General features: G+C 32.9%; 1 protein-coding gene and 1 long non-coding RNA gene across 4 annotated transcripts in view; both read right to left on the minus strand.

Annotated features, from left to right (window-relative positions):
* Nucleotides 1–20,256, minus strand: part of LOC136028074 (uncharacterized) — a 295,077-nt gene that overhangs the window by 27,527 nt on the left and 247,294 nt on the right. The gene's annotated exons all lie outside the window — the stretch shown is intronic.
* On the minus strand, nucleotides 9,475–14,672 carry LOC136028077 (uncharacterized). Its single transcript, XR_010617736.1, has 2 exons — nucleotides 14,613–14,672; nucleotides 9,475–9,576 (listed from the first exon to the last, which is right to left on the minus strand). It is a non-coding gene; the product is annotated as an uncharacterized LOC136028077 (long non-coding RNA).

Genomic DNA, 20,256 nt, shown 5'->3' on the forward strand with positions numbered 1-20,256 from the left:
ATTGTACGTTGCATGTTCGAGGGTCGGTAAACCTGACAATCTATTTATATGCAGCGACAATTGGACAGCGAAGAATGTTGTATATTCGCAAGTTTTACGCAGTTAATTTGTATTGTATCTATCTATCTATCTATCTATATAAACACGAGTTGTGTGTATGCATGTTTGTTTGTTTGTAAAAAGAGCGTTTGCATAAAAAGAGCGTATATGACGTCATTATTAGTACATTCGGCTTTGTATATGCACAGACAATGGGAAAGCCAAGAATGTTGTATATTCGCAATTTTTACGTATTTTAACTCCTGCAGACGAAATGAATGCTTGCCTGAAAAATTCTAATTCATGGGCACACGTAAAAATATTAAAATTAACTACAAATATGCGTGTCCGATTGCAAAACGATGACTCTGGTCAAACATTTTCAGATCAATTGCTGGCAATTGGAAACGGAAAGCTCCCAGTAGTGGGAAAGCCAAGAATGTTGTATATTCGCAATTTTTACGTAGTTTGAAACACATATATAAATCTATCTATATTCACAGGTGGGACACAGGGACACAACTACAATGGCACGTAACTAATATGGCGCGTAACGACTTACGCGCGCGGGGGGGTGCGAAGCGCCCCACCAACTAGGTGTTGGGGTGGCGCGAAGCGCCACCCCAACAGCTAGTATATATCTATATATATAAAAATAAGTTGTCTGTCTGTGGATGTGTGGATGGATGTGTGGATGGATGTGTCAGGTGACGTCACCTGAAAAAACTGGATTAGGTGACGTCAAAACTGAAAAAACTAAAAAAAGGCAAAAACTACAAAAAAAACTAAAAACTAATAAAAAAAATAAAAAAGCTAAAAAACTAAAAAAACTATAAAGGTAAAAACCAATAAAAAACTAAAAAAAAAACTGAAAAAACTAAAAAAAGGCAAAAACTACAAAAAAAAACTAAAAACTAATAAAAAAAGTAAAAAAGCTAAAAAACTAAAAAAACTAAAAAAACTAAAAAAAGGTAAAAAACTAAAAAAAATAAAAAATAAAAAAAAACTAAAAAAAAGGAAAAAACTGAAAAATAAGCTAAAATAAAGGTAAAAACCAATAAAAAACTAAAAAAAAAAAGGAAAAAACTAATAAATGACGACACTCAAAGAGAAAGCGACCAGGACAAAAAACTAAAAAAAAAGGCAAAAACTACAAAAAAACTAAAAACTAATAAAAAAAATAAAAAAGCTAAAAAACTAAAAAAACTAAAAAAAGGTAAAAAACTAAAAAAACTAAAAACTAAAAAAAAACTAAAAAAGGTAAAAACTAAAAGAACTAAAAAAGAAAAAAATAAATGACGACACTCAAAGAGAAAGCGACCAGGACAAAAGGAATGTTCGATTAGCAATCAACAAAGCACCGGGACACAGGGAGTATAAATGACGACCAGGACACAAGTAAAAAAAAAAATTAACAAAACTAAAAAGAAGGTAAAAACTACAAAAAAACTAAAAAGAAAAAAAAACTAAAAACTAATAAAAAAACTAAAAAATCTAAAAATCTAAATAAACTAAAAAAGAAAAAAAAAGGAAAAAAATAAAGGAGAAAAACAAAACTAAAAAACGAATGTATATACAGACCGGTACACCGGGATACAAATGACGACCGGGACACAGGGAATATAAATAACGACCGGGACACAGGGACACAACTACAACGGGGACACCGGGGGAAACAGGGGGATATAAATGACGACCGGGACAAAAAAACTAAAAAGAAATAAAAACTAAAAACTAATAAAAAAAACTAAAAAATCTAAAAATCTAAATAAGCTAAAAAAGAAAAAAAAAGGAAAAAAATAAAGGAGAAAAACAAAACTAAAAAACGAATGTATATACAGACCGGGACACCGGGATACAAATGATGACCGGGACCCGGGACACAGGGAATATAAATGACGACCGGGACACAGGGACACAACTACAACGGGGACACCGGGGGAAACAGGGGGATAACCTGACAATCTATTTATATGCAAAGACAATGGGACAGCAAAGAATGTTGTATATTCGCAAGTTTTACGTAGTTAAAACCATATATATATATATATATCTATATTCACAGGTGGGACATAGGGACACAACTACAATGGCGCGTAACTATTATGGCGCGTAACGACTTACGCGCGCGGGGGGGCTTGGGGGGGGCGCGAAGCGCCCCCACCAACTAGGTGTTGGGGTGGCGCGAAGCGCCACCCCAACAGCTAGTATATATATATATATAAATAAGTTGTCTGTGTGTGTGTGGGTCTGTCGGGTGACGTCATGTTTGTGTGTCGACTGACGTCATGTTTTCGACTGACGAAATTACAGACCGGGACATCGGGACACAAATGACGACCGGGACACCGGCACATAGGGAATATAAAAAACTAAAAAAGCTAAAAAACTAAAAAAACTAAAAAAGAAAAACAAAACTAAAAAAAATAAAAATAAAAAAACTAAAAAGAAAAAAGAAAAAAAACTAAAAAAAAACTAAAAAAAAGTAAAAACCAAAAAAAAACTAAAAAGAAAAAAAGGGGAAAAATATAAAAAATTTATTTCATCATATACCATTTCAAAAACGATTGTATATACAGACCGGGACACCGGGGTACAAACGACGACCGGGACACAGGGAATAGAAAAGACGAGCGGGACACAGGGACACAAAACAACGGGGACGCCGGGGGGCACAGGGGGATATAAAAATGACGACGGGGACACAGGGAATGTTCGATTAGCAATCACCATCAATAAAGCTCAAGGGCAATCATTAGAATCATGAGGTATAACTAAAAAAACTAAAAAAAGGTAAAAAACTAAAACCTAAAAAAAAGATCAATTCAAAAACGAATGTATATACAGACCGGGACACCGGGACACAAATGACGACCGGGACACCGGGACACAAGGAATATAAATGAAGCCCGGGACCCTCAAAGAGAAATCACAGACTGGGACACCGGGACACAAATGACGACCGGGACACATGGAATATAAATGACGACCGGAACACCGGGACACAACTACAACGGGGACACCGGGGGGCACAGGGGGATATATAAATGACGACGGCGACACAGGGAATCGTCGATTAGCAATCACCATCAACAAAGCTCAAGGGCAATCATTAGAATCATGAGGTATAGATCTGAATACGGATTGTTTTCCCATGGACCATTATATGTTGCATGTTCAAGAGTCGGTAAAGCTGACAATCTATTTATATGCACAGACAATGGGACAGCGAAGAATATTGTATATTCGCAAGTTTTACGTAGTTAAAAACATATATATATATATATATATATATATATATATATATATATATATATATATATATATATACTAGCTGTTGGGGTGGCGCTTCGCGCCACCCCAACACCTAGTTGGTGGGGGCGCTTCGCGCCTCCCCCCCCCAAGCCCCCCCGCGCGCGTAAGTCGTTACGCGCCATATTAGTTACGCGCCATTGTAGTTGTGTCCCTATGTCCCACCTGTGAATATATATATATATATACTAGCTGTGGGGGAAAGTTCCCCCAGAAGAAGAGGGGGTATGTTGGGGGAAAGTTCCCCCAACATATCCCCTCTTCTCAACCACTCTCCCAACCAACAAATCCCCCTGAAAACGTCTGTACACTTCCAAATAACCATTACTATATGTAAGCACTAGTTTGTAACTTGTAGCTCCTCCCACGGGGACAGTGGGGGAGTAAGTCGTCACTAAAGACATAGTTATAAGGTTTTTCGACTATGCTGAACAAAATCGTAATCTCAGTATTTTGATCCGCTGACTTTGGGAAAATAATTAGCGTGGGAGGGGGCCTAGGTGCCCTTTAATTTTTTTAGTCACTAAAAAAGGGCACTAGAACACTTTATTTCCGTTAGAATGAGCCCTCTTGCAATATTCTAGGACAACTGGGTCGATACGATCACCCATGGGGAAAAAAAAAACTAAAAACAAAAAAACAAACAAACAAATAAACACGCATCCTTGATCTGCCTTCTGGCAAAAAATACAAAATTCCACATTTTTGTAGATAAGAGCTTGAAACTCCTACAGTAGGGTTCTCTGATGCGTTGAATCTGATGGTGTGATTTTCGTTAAGCTTCTATGCCTTGTAGGGGGTGTTTCCCCCTCTGTTCTTAAATAAGGCAAATTTTCTCAGGCTCGTAACTTTTGATGGATAAGACTAAATTTGATGAAACTTATATATTTAGAATCAGCATTAAAATACAATTCTTTCGATGTAGCTATTGATATCATAATTCCATTTCTTAGAGGTTTGATTACTATTGAGCCGGGTTGCTCCTTACTACAGTTCGTTAACACGAACTGTTTGATAAAACAAAATAGAAAGTGAAGAAACTTATTAGAATTTAAAAGTACACAACCATATTCCTTTTAAAACAGATACATAATAACGCCAACCTTGGTATTTGAAAAGATGTCTCACTTTCTTTGTGAAACAAAGCTCTTGTGTCTTTTGGGCCAATTTACGTCTTATATCTTTGGCCAAATGTGAAGAAAATAAAATTGACAAGTTTAAAATTTAGAAGACAAAAATATGTATTTTATTTATTCACATGATAAAAATTGTCTCAAGTTAGATGGAAACGATATAACAAATTGATTCAAACATAAGAAAAAAATTATTGGCTCTTACATAACTTATAGATTCCTTGCGACAGGCAGGATTGAACCTAAGCCCCATCATTTGGAGCCGTGGCCTAACCCACTGCGCTATCACAAGGTACCTTATATGTTGATTTTTAGAATAGACTGTTCACATACTTTTGATAAAAAAAATATATAAAGTATGATATAGACTTGTTTTAAGTTATATAGTAATGTATGCAGGTTGTCATATACATTCTTCAAAATCTAGAGAAGCGAGACAAATTGTCACTGTCTCATAATATTGCTTTTATCATTAATTTTTGTTAAACTTTAAAGCATGATATAATAGTTAGCAATGCCAAATCAGCATCATCGAGTAATTCCTTCACAATTAAAAACCTGTTTAAAAATTCATTTTTTAAGTTTTTGGTCACTATGGGCTTCACTCTTTACTATATCGCTGCAACTATGACGCATACCTCAAAACAATCGACTTGTTACGGCTTTTCCCTAAATACAAAATATGTAGAATTCATTCAGGTCAAATTAAGGATCAGAAGTTATGAGCCTGAGAAAACTTGTCGAATTTTATAAAATAATTGTAAGAAACCACAACTATCTTTGCTTTTGAAGCAGTAGCCATTCCGATCATATAACCTGCTATTGCTTGAATACTGAAGGCAAAAGACGAACTTTGCGTTTTGTGCCGAGTATTTCCTTTACTGAGCGTTTTTCAGAGCTGTATAGGATAGTAGTATTAAGACGAACATATTTGGTGGTAAAAAAAAAAGTTTGGTGACACAAGCGTTGACGGCAGCAATGTAGCCGTTCATTGCCACTACAGTGAGTGAAAATTAGGAGATCGTTTATAAGTGAATGTCTATATATATATATATATATATATATATATATATATATATATATATATATATATATATATATATATATATATATATATATATATATATATCGCAAGTATTACGTAGTTAAAAACATATATATATATACTAGCTGTTGGGGTGGCGCTTTATATATATATATATATATATATATATATATATATATATATATATATATATATATATATATATATATATATATATATATATATATATATATATATATATATATATATATATATGTTTTTAACTACGTAAAACTTGCGAATATACAACATTCTTTGCTGTCCCATTGTCTCTGCATATAAATAGATTGTCAGGTTTACGGACTCTTGAACATGCAACATATAATGGTCCATGGGAAAACAATCCGTATTCAGATCTATACCTCATGATTCTAATGATTGCACTTGAGCTTTGTTGATGGTGATTGCTAATCGACGATTGCCTGTGTCGCCGTCGTCATTTATATATCCCCCTGTGCCCCCCGGCGTCCCCGTTGTAGTTGTTTCCCTGTGTCCCGGTCGTCATTTATATTCCATGTGTCCCGGTCGTCATTTGTGTCCCGGTGTCCCGGTCTGTATATACATTCGTTTTTGAATTGTTCTTTTTTTTTAGTTTTTATTCTTTTACCTTTTTTTAGTTTTTTTTAGTTATACCTCATGATTCTAATGATTGCCCTTGAGCTTTGTTGATGGTGATTGCTAATCGAACATTCCGTGTCCCCGTCGTCATTTATATATCCCCCTGTGCCCCACGGTGTCCCCGTTGTAGTTTTGCCCCTGTGTTCCGGTCGTCATTTATATTCCCTGTATCCCGGTCGTCATTTGTATCCCGGTGTCCCGGTCTGTATATACATTCGTTTTTGAAATGGTATATGATGAAATAAATTTTGTATTTTTCCCCTTTTTTTTCTTTTTAGTTTTTTTATTATTTTTTTTTTAGTTTTGTTTTTTTTTCATTTTTTTCCTTTTCTCTTTTTTTTTTCTTTTTTAGTTTTTTCAGTTTTTTAGCTTTTTCAGTTTTTTTCTTAGTTTTTAGTTTTTTTTAGTTTTTTTGTAGTTTTTATCTTTTTTTAGTTTTTTTAGTTTTTTTTACTGATGTCCTGGTCGTCATTTATACTCCCTGTGTCCCGGTCGTCATTTGTGTACCGGTGCTTTGTTGATGGTGATTGCTAATCGAACATTCCTTGTGTCCCGGTCGCTTTCTCTTTGAGTGTCCCGGTCTTCATTTACATTCCCTACTAGCTGTTGGGGTGGCGCTTCGCGCCACCCCAACATCTAGCTGGTGGAGGCGCTTCGCGCCCCCAAAGCCCCCCCGCGCGCTTAAGTCGTTACGCGCCATATTAGTTACGCGCCATTGTAGTTGTGTCCCTATGTCCCACCTCTGAATATAGATATATATATATATATATATATATATATATATATATATATATATATATATATATATATATATATATATACTAGCTGTTGTGGTGGCGCTTCGCGCCACCCCAACACCTAGTTGGTGGGGGCGCTTCGCGCCCCCCCCCCCCCAAGCCCCCCCGCGCGCGTAAGTCGTTACGCGCCATAATAGTTACGCGCCATTGTAGTTGTGTCCCTATGTCCCACCTGTGAATATATATAGATATACTACTACTACTACTAATAACTCACTGCAGCACCAAGCCGCCTGAGGCCAACACAGCTACGCACGCTCCTCCTCCAACCTAATCTATTTAAAGCCTCCCTCTTTACACCCTCCCAGGAAGTTCCCATTTCCTTTAAATCCTTATTTATGACATCCTCCCAACCCAGACAAGGACGACCTGCTTTCCGTGTAGCCCCAGACGGTTGGCCAAAAAGGACAATCTTCGGTAATCTGTCATCCTTCATCCGTAGAACGTGGCCTAGCCATCTCAACCTTTCTTTCATTATAGCCCCAGAAAGCGGGATTGAACCACACTTTTCGTACAACCTACTGTTTGAAATACGGTCAGTCAGCCGGGTACCCAGAACAATCCGTAGGCAATTTCTCTGGAAAACATCTAGTAAATTTTCATCTGCTTTTCGGAGTGTCCATGCTTCAGAGCCATATTTGACCACTGTCATCACTGTAGCTTCCAATATTCTAATCTTGGTTTGTAGGCTTATCTTTCTATTCTTCCAAACTTTTTTTAACTGTGAAAAAACACCCTGAGCTTTAGCTATTCTACTTTTAACATCTTCACTGCTCCCACCATCTTTACTAATAATACTACCAAGGTAACTGAAGCTCCCAACCTGATCAATCTTTTCGTTACCTAAGGTCACCTGTTCATCTTCACTTATTCCTAACCTTAGTGACTTAGTCTTCTTAACATTAATTTTCAAGCCTATTTTAGCACCCTGAACTCGTAAAACCTCTTCTAATGAAGATGAAAACCTTTCATCTAATATGCTTAAATCATCAGCATAATCTAAGTCCAGGAGCGTTCTTCCTCCCCATTTGATTCCATGGTCTCCAATTGCCTTTCCTGTGCTCCTTAAGACGAAGTCCATCAAAATGATCCATATAAAGGGGGATAGAACACAACCCTGCTTAACTCCTGATTTAATACAAAACCAGTTGCTAACCTCATTTCCTACCTTAACCGCAGCAGTATTATTCTCGTACATAGCGCAAATCACTTTAATGTATTTTTCTGGTATACCATATAACGATAAGACCTTTGTTAACGCTGTTCTATCAACAGAATCGAAAGCTTGCTCATAATCGATAAAACTAAGGACCAAAGGTGTTTGACAACGAAGGGACTTCTCAATTATTAACCTAAGAGTGAAAACATGGTCGACACATATATATATATATATATATATATATATATACTAGCTGTTGGGGTGGCGCTTCGCGCCACCCCAACACCTAGTTGGTGGGGGCGCTTCGCGCCCCCCCCAAGCCCCCCCGCGCGCGTAAGTCGTTACGCGCCATAATAGTTACGCGCCATTGTAGTTGTGTCCCTATGTCCCACCTGTGAATATAGATATATATATATATATATGGTTTTAACTACGTAAAACTTGCGAATATACAACATTCTTTGCTGTCCCATTGTCTTTGCATATAAATAGATTGTCAGGTTTACCGACTCTTGAACATGCAACATATAATGGTCCATGGGAAAACAATCTGTATTCAGATCTATACCTCATGATTCTAATGATTGCCCTTGAGCTTTGTTGATGGTGATTGCTAATCGACCATTCCCTGTCCCGGTGTCCCGGTCGTCATTTACATCCCCCTGTTTCCCCCGGTGTCCCCGTTGTAGTTGTGTCCCTGTGTCCCGGTCGTCATTTATATTCCCTGTGTCCCGGGTCCCGGTCATCATTTGTATCCCGGTGTCCCGGTCTGTATATACATTCGTTTTTTAGTTTTGTTTTTCTCCTTTATTTTTTTCCTTTTTTTTTCTTTTTTAGCTTATTTAGATTTTTAGATTTTTTAGTTTTTTTTATTAGTTTTTAGTTTTTATTTCTTTTTAGTTTTTTTGTCCCGGTCGTCATTTATATCCCCCTGTTTCCCCCGGTGTCCCCGTTGTAGTTGTGTCCCTGTGTCCCGGTCGTTATTTATATTCCCTGTGTCCCGGTCGTCATTTGTATCCCGGTGTACATGTCCTGGTCGCTTTCTCTTTGAGTGTCGTCATTTATTAGTTTTTTCCTTTTTTTTTTAGTTTTTTATTGGTTTTTACCTTTATTTTAGCTTATTTTTCAGTTTTTTCCTTTTTTTTAGTTTTTTTTTATTTTTTATTTTTTTTATTTTTTATTTTTTTTAGTTTTTTACCTTTTTTTAGTTTTTTTAGTTTTTTTAGTTTTTTAGCTTTTTTACTTTTTTTATTAGTTTTTAGTTTTTTTTTGTAGTTTTTGCCTTTTTTTAGTTTTTTCACTTTTTTTTTTAGTTTTTTATTGGTTTTTACCTTTATAGTTTTTTTAGTTTTTTAGCTTTTTTATTTTTTTTATTAGTTTTTAGTTTTTTTTGTAGTTTTTTCCTTTTTTTAGTTTTTTCAGTTTTGACGTCACCTGATCCAGTTTTTTCAGGTGACGTCACCTGACACATCCATCCATCCATCCACAGACAGACAACTTATTTTTATATATATAGAAGATATATATATATATATATATATATATATATATATATATATGTTTTTAACTACGTAAAACTTGCGAATATACAACATTCTTTGCTGTCCCATTGTCTGTGCATATAAATAGATTGTCAGGTTTACCGACTCTTGAACATGCAACATATAATGGTCCATGGGAAAACAATCCGTATTCAGATCTATACCTCATGATTCTAATGATTGCCCTTGAGCTTTGTTGATGGTGATTGCTAATAGACCATTCCCTGAGTCGCCATCGTCATTTATATATCCCCCTGTGCACCCCGGCGTCCCCTTTGTAGTTATGTCCCTGTGTCCCGGTCGTCATTTATATTCCCTGTGTCCCGGTCGTCATTTGTGTCCCGGTGTTCCAGTCTGTGATTTCTCTTTGAGTGTCCCGGGCGTCATTTATATTCCTTGTGTCCCGGTGTCCCGGTCGTCATTTATATCCCCCTGTGCCCCCCGGCGTCCCCATTGTAGTTGTGTCCCTGTGTCCCGGTCGTCATTTATATTCCCTGTGTCCCGGTCGTCATTTGTATCCCGGTGTCCCGGTCTGTATATACATTCGTTTTTTAGTTTTGTTTTTCTCCTTTATTTTTTTCCTTTTTTCTTTTTTTTCTTTTTTAGTTTATTTAGATTTTTAGATTTTTTAGTTTTTTTATTAGTTTTTAGTTTTTTTGTAGTTTTTACCATTTTTTTAGTTTTTTTAGTTTTTTTTTTTACTTATGTCCTGGTCGTCATTTATACTCCCTGTGTCCCGGTCGTCATTATTGTCTCGGTGCTTTGTTGATTGCTAATTTATATTATATTTATATTTATATTTTTTATATTTATTAATATTTTTTTAGTTTTCTTTTTCTCTTATTTTTCAGTTTTTTCTTTTTTTTTAGTTTTTTCTTTTTTAGTTTTTAGTTTTTTTTTGTTTTTTACCTTTTTTTAGTTTTTTTAGTTTTTTAGCTTTTTTAGTTTTTTTATTAGTTTTTAGTTTTTTTTTTAGTTTTTGCCTTTTTTTTGTTTTTTTCAGTTTTTTTTTAGTTTTTAGTTTTTTACCTTTTTTTAGTTTTTTTTAGTTTTTTAGCTTTTTTAGTTTTTTTTCTTTTTAGTTTTTTTTTTAGTTTTTACCTTTTTTAGTTTTTTTTCTTCTTTTGTATTAGTGTGAAATAATTCAGACGTCATATGCGGACAAACACGACGTCACTCGACAGACAGACAGACAGACATAACCCACAAACAACTTATTTTTATATATATTTATTCATGTTTTTTTAGTTTTCTTTTTCTCTTTTATTTTTCAGGTTTTTCCTTTTTTTTAGTTTTTTTCTTTTTTAGTTTTTAGTTTTTTTTAGTTTTTTACCTTTTTTTATTTTTTTTTAGTTTTTTTAGTTTTTTTAGTTTTTTAGCTTTTTTAGTTTTTTTATTAGTTTTTATTTTTTTTGTAGTTTTTGCCTTTTTTTATTTTTTTCAGATTTTTTTTAGTTATTAGATTTTTACCTTTTTTAAGTCTTTTTTAGTTTTTTAGCTTTTTTAGTTTTTTTTTCTTTTTAGTTTTTTTTGTAGTTTTTACCTTTTTTAGTTTTTTTCTTCTTTTGTATTAGTGTGAAATAATTCAGACGTCATATGCGAACAAACATGACGTCACCTGATCCATCCACAGATCCACACACAGACAACTTATTTTTATATATATAGATATATATCTATATATATAAAAATAAGTTGTCTGTCCGTTACGCCAGATTATATCTTCTATATATATAAAAGAAAACAAACTAGAATGTAAAAACTGGAAATTGCATAAATATTTCGAAATATTTTGACAATAGATTAAAGTAATTCGAAAAAAGAAAAATGGTAAAAAACTAAAAAAAAACTAAAAAGAAAAAACTTTAAAAAAAATAAAAATTTAAAAAATTAAAAAAAGAAAAAACCTAAAAAGAAAAAATGTAAAAAATAAAAAAGATAAAAAACTAAAAAAAACTAAAAAAAGCTAAAAAACTAAAAAAAAGAAAAAACTAAAAAAAAACTAGGAATTGCACAAATATTTCAATATATTTTGACAATAGATTAAAGTAATTCGAAAACCTTAAAACAGATACCCCAAATTTTGAGGTTTAATATAAATTGTTGGAGCTTTAGCATGCTTGGCACGTAAAGATTTTTCCAAGTGTCAATGTTAGAATGAATATTGACAAATTGAAGAAAACAAATCAATAAAAAGAAGAAACTAAAAAAAAAGAAAACATTAAAAAAGAAAAAAAACTAAAGAAGAAACTGTATCTATATATGTAAAAATCTATATATATAAAAATAAGTTGTCTGATACCTTTTTATTGACAGTGAAATATAAAGTTATTTAACTGGATATTTCGAACACATATAGCCTACAGTGTTCATCATCAGCAGTAAAACTCTGTTTTACTGCTGATGATGAACACTGTATATGTGTTCGAAATATCCAGTTAAATAATTTTATATTTCACTGTCAATAAAAAGGTATCATCCCTATTTTGAACTGTTTTACTTTCGTCATGGAAAGGCAGTGTGGTCTTCGAAGTTAACTACGTCGAAAAAATAAAAAGGTAAAAACTAAAAAGAAAAAAAACTAAAAAAAGCTATCCAACTAAAAAAAGAAAAAACTAAAAAAAACTGGGAATTGCACAAATATTTCAAAATATTTTGACAAAAGATTAAGGTAATTCGAAAACCTTAAAACAGATACCCAAATTTTAAGGTTTATTATAAATTTTTGGAGCTTTAGCTTGCTTGGCACGTAAAGATTTTTCCAAGTGTCAATGTTAGAATGAACATTGACAAATTGAAGAAAACAAATCAATAAAAAGAAGAAACTTAAAAAAGAAAAATTAAAAAAGAAAAAAACTAAGGAAAAAACTAAAAAAGAAAAAAAAACTGAAATGAAACTGTATCTATCTATATATATAAAAATAAGTTGTCTGTGTGTGGATCTGTGGATCTGTGGATCAGGTGACGTCACCTGAAAAAACTGGATCAGGTGACGTCAAAACTGAAAAAACTAAAAAAAGGCAAAAACTACAAAAAAAAAAATAAAAACTAATAAAAAAAATAAAAAAGCTAAAAAACTAAAAAAACTAAAAAAAGGCAAAAACTACAAAAAAAAACTAAAAACTAATATAAAAGCTAAAAAACTAAAAAAACTAAAAAAAGGCAAAAACTACAAAAAAAAACTAAAAACTAATAAAAAAAATAAAAAAGCTAAAAAACTAAAAAAACTAAAAAAAAGGTAAAAAACTAAAAAAACTAAAAACTAAAAAAAACTAAAAAAAAGGAAAAAACTGAAAAATAAGCTAAAATAAAGGTAAAAACCAATAAAAAACTAAAAAAAAAAACTAAAAAACTAAAAAAAGGCAAAAACTACAAAAAAAACTAAAAACTAATAAAAAAAGTAAAAAAGCTAAAAAACTAAAAAAACTAAAAAAACTAAAAAAAGGTAAAAAACTAAAAAAATAAAAAATAAAAAAAAACTAAAAAAAGGAAAAAACTGAAAAATAAGCTAAAATAAAGGTAAAAACCAATAAAAACTAAAAAGAAAAAAAGGAAAAAACTAAAAAAAAATTTCATCTAAAAAACTAAAAAAAACTAAAAAAGGTAAAAACTAAAAGAACTAAAAAAGAAAAAAATAAATGACGACACTCAAAGAGAAAGCGACCAGGACAAAAGGAATGTTCGATTAGCAATCAACAAAGCACCGGGACACAGGGAGTATAAATGACGACCAGGACATAAGTAAAAAAAAAAACTAACAAAACTAAAAAGAAGGTAAAAACTACAAAAAAACTAAAAAGAAAAAAACTAAAAATTGGCAAAAACTACAAAAAAAACTAAAAACTAATAAAAAAGCTAAAAAACTAAAAAAACTAAAAAAAGGCAAAAACTACAAAAAAACTAAAAACTAATAAAAAAATAAATTAAAAAAACTAAAAAAGGTAAAAAACTAAAAAAACTAAAAAATAAAAAAAAACTAAAAAAAAGGAAAAAACTGAAAAATAAGCTAAAATAAAGGTAAAAACCAATAAAAAACTAAAAAGAAAAAAAGGAAAAAACTAAAAAAAATTTTCATCTAAAAAACTAAAAAAAAAAAAGGTAAAAACTAAAAGAACTAAAAAAGAAAAAAATAAATGACGACACTCAAAGAGAAAGCGACCAGGACAAAAGGAATGTTCGATTAGCAATAAACAAAGCACCGGGACACAGGGAGTATAAATGACGACCAGGACATAAGTAAAAAAAAAAACTAACAAAACTAAAAAGAAGGTAAAAACTACAAAAAAACTAAAAAGAAAAAAAAAACTAAAAACTAATAAAAAAACTAAAAAATCTAAAAATCTAAATAAACTAAAAAAGAAAAAAAAGGAAAAATATAAAGGAGAAAAACAAAACTTAAAAACGAATGTATATACAGACCGGGACACCGGGATACAAATGACGACCGGGACACAGGGAATATAAATGACGACCGGGACACAGGGACACAACTACAACGGGGACACCGGCGGAAACAGGGGGATATAAATGACGACCGGGACACCGGGACAGGGAATGGTCGATTAGCAATCACCATCAACAAAGCTCAAGGGCAATCATTAGAATCATGAGGTATAGATCTGAATACAGATTGTTTTCCCATGGACCATTATATGTTGCATGTTCAAGAGTCGGTAAACCTGACAATCTATTTATATTCAAAGACAATGGGACAGCAAAGAATGTTGTATATTCGCAAGTTTTACGTAGTTAAAACCATATATATATATATATATATATATATATATATATATATATATATATATATATATATATATATATATATATATATATATATATATATATATATATATATATATATATATATATATATATATATAAAAGTTGTCTGTCTGTGGATGGATGGATGGATGTGTCAGGTGACGTCACCTGAAAAAACTGGATTAGGTGACGTCAAAACTGAAAAAACTAAAAAAAGGCAAAAACTACAAAAAAAACTAAAAACTAATAAAAAAAATAAAAAAGCTAAAAAACTAAAAAAACTATAAAGGTAAAAACCAATAAAAAACTAAAAAAAAAACTGAAAAAACTAAAAAAAGGCAAAAACTACAAAAAAAAACTAAAAACTAATAAAAAAAGTAAAAAAGCTAAAAAACTAAAAAAACTAAAAAAACTAAAAAAAGGTAAAAAACTAAAAAAAATAAAAAATAAAAAAAAACTAAAAAAAAGGAAAAAACTGAAAAATAAGCTAAAATAAAGGTAAAAACCAATAAAAAACTAAAAAAAAAAGGAAAAAACTAATAAATGACGACACTCAAAGAGAAAGCGACCAGGACAAAAGGAATGTTCGATTAGCAATCAACAAAGCACCGGGACACAGGGAGTATAAATGACGACCAGGACATAAGTAAAAAAAAAAAAAACTATCTATATATATAAAAATAAGTTGTCTGTGGATCTGTGGATCGTGGATCAGGTGACGTCACCTGAAAAAACTGGATCAGGTGACGTCAAAACTGAAAAAACTAAAAAAAGGCAAAAACTACAAAAAAAACTAAAAACTAATAAAAAAAATAAAAAAGCTAAAAAACTAAAAAAACTAAAAAAAGGCAAAAACTACAAAAAAAACTAAAAACTAATAAAAAAGCTAAAAAACTAAAAAAACTAAAAAAAAGGCAAAAACTACAAAAAAACTAAAAACTAATAAAAAAAATAAAAAAGCTAAAAAACTAAAAAAACTAAAAAAACTAAAAAAAGGTAAAAAACTAAAAAAACTAAAAACTAAAAAAAAACTAAAAAAGGTAAAAACTAAAATAACTAAAAAAGAAAAAAATAAATGACGACACTCAAAGAGAAAGCGACCAGGACAAAAGGAATGTTCGATTAGCAATCAACAAAGCACCGGGACACAGGGAGTATAAATGACGACCAGGACACAAGTAAAAAAAAAAATTAACAAAACTAAAAAGAAGGTAAAAACTACAAAAAAACTAAAAAGAAAAAAAAACTAAAAACTAATAAAAAAACTAAAAAATCTAAAAATCTAAATAAACTAAAAAAGAAAAAAAAAGGAAAAAAATAAAGGAGAAAAACAAAACTAAAAAACGAATGTATATACAGACCGGTACACCGGGATACAAATGACGACCGGGACACAGGGAATATAAATAACGACCGGGACACAGGGACACAACTACAACGGGGACACCGGGGGAAACAGGGGGATATAAATGACGACCGGGACAAAAAAACTAAAAAGAAATAAAAACTAAAAACTAATAAAAAAAACTAAAAAATCTAAAAATCTAAATAAGCTAAAAAAGAAAAAAAAAGGAAAAAAACAAAGGAGAAAAACAAAACTAAAAAACGAATGTATATACAGACCGGGACACCGGGATACAAATGATGACCGGGACCCGGGACACAGGGAATATAAATGACGACCGGGACACAGGGACACAACTACAACGGGGACACCGGGGGAAACAGGGGGATGTAAATGACGACCGGGACACCGGGACAGGGAATGGTCGATTAGCAATCACCATCAACAAAGCTCAAGGGCAATCATTAGAATCATGAGGTATAGATCTGAATACAGATTGTTTTCCCATGGACCATTATATGTTGCATGTTCAAGAGTCGGTAAACCTGACAATCTATTTATATGCAAAGACAATGGGACAGCAAAGAATGTTGTATATTCGCAAGTTTTACGTAGTTAAAACCATATATATATATATATATCTATATTCACAGGTGGGACATAGGGACACAACTACAATGGCGCGTAACTATTATGGCGCGTAACGACTTACGCGCGCGGGGGGGCTTGGGGGGGGCGCGAAGCGCCCCCACCAACTAGGTGTTGGGGTGGCGCGAAGCGCCACCCCAACAGCTAGTATATATATATATATATATATATATATATATATATGTGTCGACCATGTTTTCACTCTTAGGTTAATAATTGAGAAGTCCCTTCGTTGTCAAACACCTTTGGTCCTTAGTTTTATCGATTATGAGCAAGCTTTCGATTCTGTTGATAGAACAGCGTTAACAAAGGTCTTATCGTTATATGGTATACCAGAAAAATACATTAAAGTGATTTGCGCTATGTACGAGAATAATACTGCTGCGGTTAAGGTAGGAAATGAGGTTAGCAACTGGTTTTGTATTAAATCAGGAGTTAAGCAGGGTTGTGTTCTATCCCCCTTTATATGGATCATTTTGATGGACTTCGTCTTAAGGAGCACAGGAAAGGCAATTGGAGACCATGGAATCAAATGGGGAGGAAGAACGCTCCTGGACTTAGATTATGCTGATGATTTAAGCATATTAGATGAAAGGTTTTCATCTTCATTAGAAGAGGTTTTACGAGTTCAGGGTGCTAAAATAGGCTTGAAAATTAATGTTAAGAAGACTAAGTCACTAAGGTTAGGAATAAGTGAAGATGAACAGGTGACCTTAGCTAACGAAAAGATTGATCAGGTTGGGAGCTTCAGTTACCTTGGTAGTATTATTAGTAAAGATGGTGGGAGCAGTGAAGATGTTAAAAGTAGAATAGCTAAAGCTCAGGGTGTTTTTTAACAGTTAAAAAAAGTTTGGAAGAATAGAAAGATAAGCCTACAAACCAAGATTAGAATATTGGAAGCTACAGTGATGACAGTGGTCAAATATGGCTCTGAAGCATGGACACTCCGAAAAGCAGATGAAAATTTACTAGATGTTTTCCAGAGAAATTGCCTACGGATTGTTCTGGGTACCCGGCTGACTGACCGTATTTCAAACAGTAGGTTGTACGAAAAGTGTGGTTCAATCCCGCTTTCTGGGGCTATAATGAAAGAAAGGTTGAGATGGCTAGGCCACGTTCTACGGATGAAGGATGACAGATTACCGAAGATTGTCCTTTTTGGCCAACCGTCTGGGGCTACACGGAAAGCAGGTCGTCCTTGTCTGGGTTGGGAGGATGTCATAAATAAGGATTTAAAGGAAATGGGAACTTCCTGGGAGGGTGTAAAGAGGGAGGCTTTAAATAGATTAGGTTGGAGGAGGAGCGTGCGTAGCTGTGTTGGCCTCAGGCGGCTTGGTGCTGCAGTGAGTTATTAGTAGTAGTAGTAGTATATCTATATATATTCACAGGTGGGACATAGGGACACAACTACAATGGCGCGTAACTATTATGGCGCGTAACGACTTACGCGCGCGGGGGGGCTTGGGGGGGGGGGGGGGGCGCGAAGCGCCCCCACCAACTAGGTGTTGGGGTGGCGCGAAGCGCCACCCCAACAGCTAGTATATATATATATATATATATATATATATATATATATATATATATATATATATATATATATATATATATATATATATATATATATATCTATATTCAGAGGTGGGACATAGGGACACAACTACAATGGCGCGTAACTAATATGGCGCGTAACGACTTAAGCGCGCGGGGGGGCTTTGGGGGCGCGAAGCGCCTCCACCAGCTAGATGTTGGGGTGGCGCGAAGCGCCACCCCAACAGCTAGTAGGGAATGTAAATGAAGACCGGGACACTCAAAGAGAAAGCGACCGGGACACAAGGAATGTTCGATTAGCAATCACCATCAACAAAGCACCGGTACACAAATGACGACCGGGACACAGGGAGTATAAATGACGACCAGGACATCAGTAAAAAAAACTAAAAAAACTAAAAAAAGATAAAAACTACAAAAAAACTAAAAAAAACTAAAAACTAAGAAAAAAACTGAAAAAGCTAAAAAACTGAAAAAACTAAAAAAGAAAAAAAAAAGAGAAAAGGAAAAAAAATGAAAAAAAAACAAAACTAAAAAAAAAATAATAAAAAAACTAAAAAGAAAAAAAAGGGGAAAAATACAAAATTTATTTCATCATATACCATTTCAAAAACGAATGTATATACAGACCGGGACACCGGGATACAAATGACGACCGGGATACAGGGAATATAAATGACGACCGGAACACAGGGGCAAAACTACAACGGGGACACCGTGGGGCACAGGGGGATATATAAATGACGACGGGGACACGGAATGTTCGATTAGCAATCACCATCAACAAAGCTCAAGGGCAATCATTAGAATCATGAGGTATAACTAAAAAAAACTAAAAAAAGGTAAAAGAATAAAAACTAAAAAAAAAGAACAATTCAAAAACGAATGTATATACAGACCGGGACACCGGGACACAAATGACGACCGGGACACATGGAATATAAATGACGACCGGGACACAGGGAAACAACTACAACGGGGACGCCGGGGGGCACAGGGGGATATATAAATGACGACGGCGACACAGGCAATCGTCGATTAGCAATCACCATCAACAAAGCTCAAGTGCAATCATTAGAATCATGAGGTATAGATCTGAATACGGATTGTTTTCCCATGGACCATTATATGTTGCATGTTCAAGAGTCCGTAAACCTGACAATCTATTTATATGCAGAGACAATGGGACAGCAAAGAATGTTGTATATTCGCAAGTTTTACGTAGTTAAAACATATATATATATATATATATATATATATATATATATATATATATATATATATATATATATATATATATATATATATATATATATATATATATATATATATATATATATATATATATATATATATATATATATATATATATATATATAAAGCGCCACCCCAACAGCTAGTATATATATATATGTTTTTAACTACGTAATACTTGCGAATATATATATATATATATATATATATATATATATATATATATATATATATATATATATATATATATATATATATATATATATATATATATATATATATATATATATAGACATTCACTTATAAACGATCTCCTAATTTTCACTCACTGTAGTGGCAATGAACGGCTACATTGCTGCCGTCAACGCTTGTGTCACCAAACTTTTTTTTTTACCACCAAATATGTTCGTCTTAATACTACTATCCTATACAGCTCTGAAAAACGCTCAGTAAAGGAAATACTCGGCACAAAACGCAAAGTTCGTCTTTTGCCTTCAGTATTCAAGCAATAGCAGGTTATATGATCGGAATGGCTACTGCTTCAAAAGCAAAGATAGTTGTGGTTTCTTACAATTATTTTATAAAATTCGACAAGTTTTCTCAGGCTCATAACTTCTGATCCTTAATTTGACCTGAATGAATTCTACATATTTTGTATTTAGGGAAAAGCCGTAACAAGTCGATTGTTTTGAGGTATGCGTCATAGTTGCAGCGATATAGTAAAGAGTGAAGCCCATAGTGACCAAAAACTTAAAAAATGAATTTTTAAACAGGTTTTTAATTGTGAAGGAATTACTCGATGATGCTGATTTGGCATTGCTAACTATTATATCATGCTTTAAAGTTTAACAAAAATTAATGATAAAAGCAATATTATGAGACAGTGACAATTTGTCTCGCTTCTCTAGATTTTGAAGAATGTATATGACAACCTGCATACATTACTATATAACTTAAAACAAGTCTATATCATACTTTATATTTTTTTTTTATCAAAAGTATGTGAACAGTCTATTC

This window comes from Artemia franciscana, chromosome 6 (genome assembly GCF_032884065.1).
Source record: "Artemia franciscana chromosome 6, ASM3288406v1, whole genome shotgun sequence".
Taxonomy (NCBI): Eukaryota; Metazoa; Arthropoda; class Branchiopoda; order Anostraca; family Artemiidae; genus Artemia; species Artemia franciscana.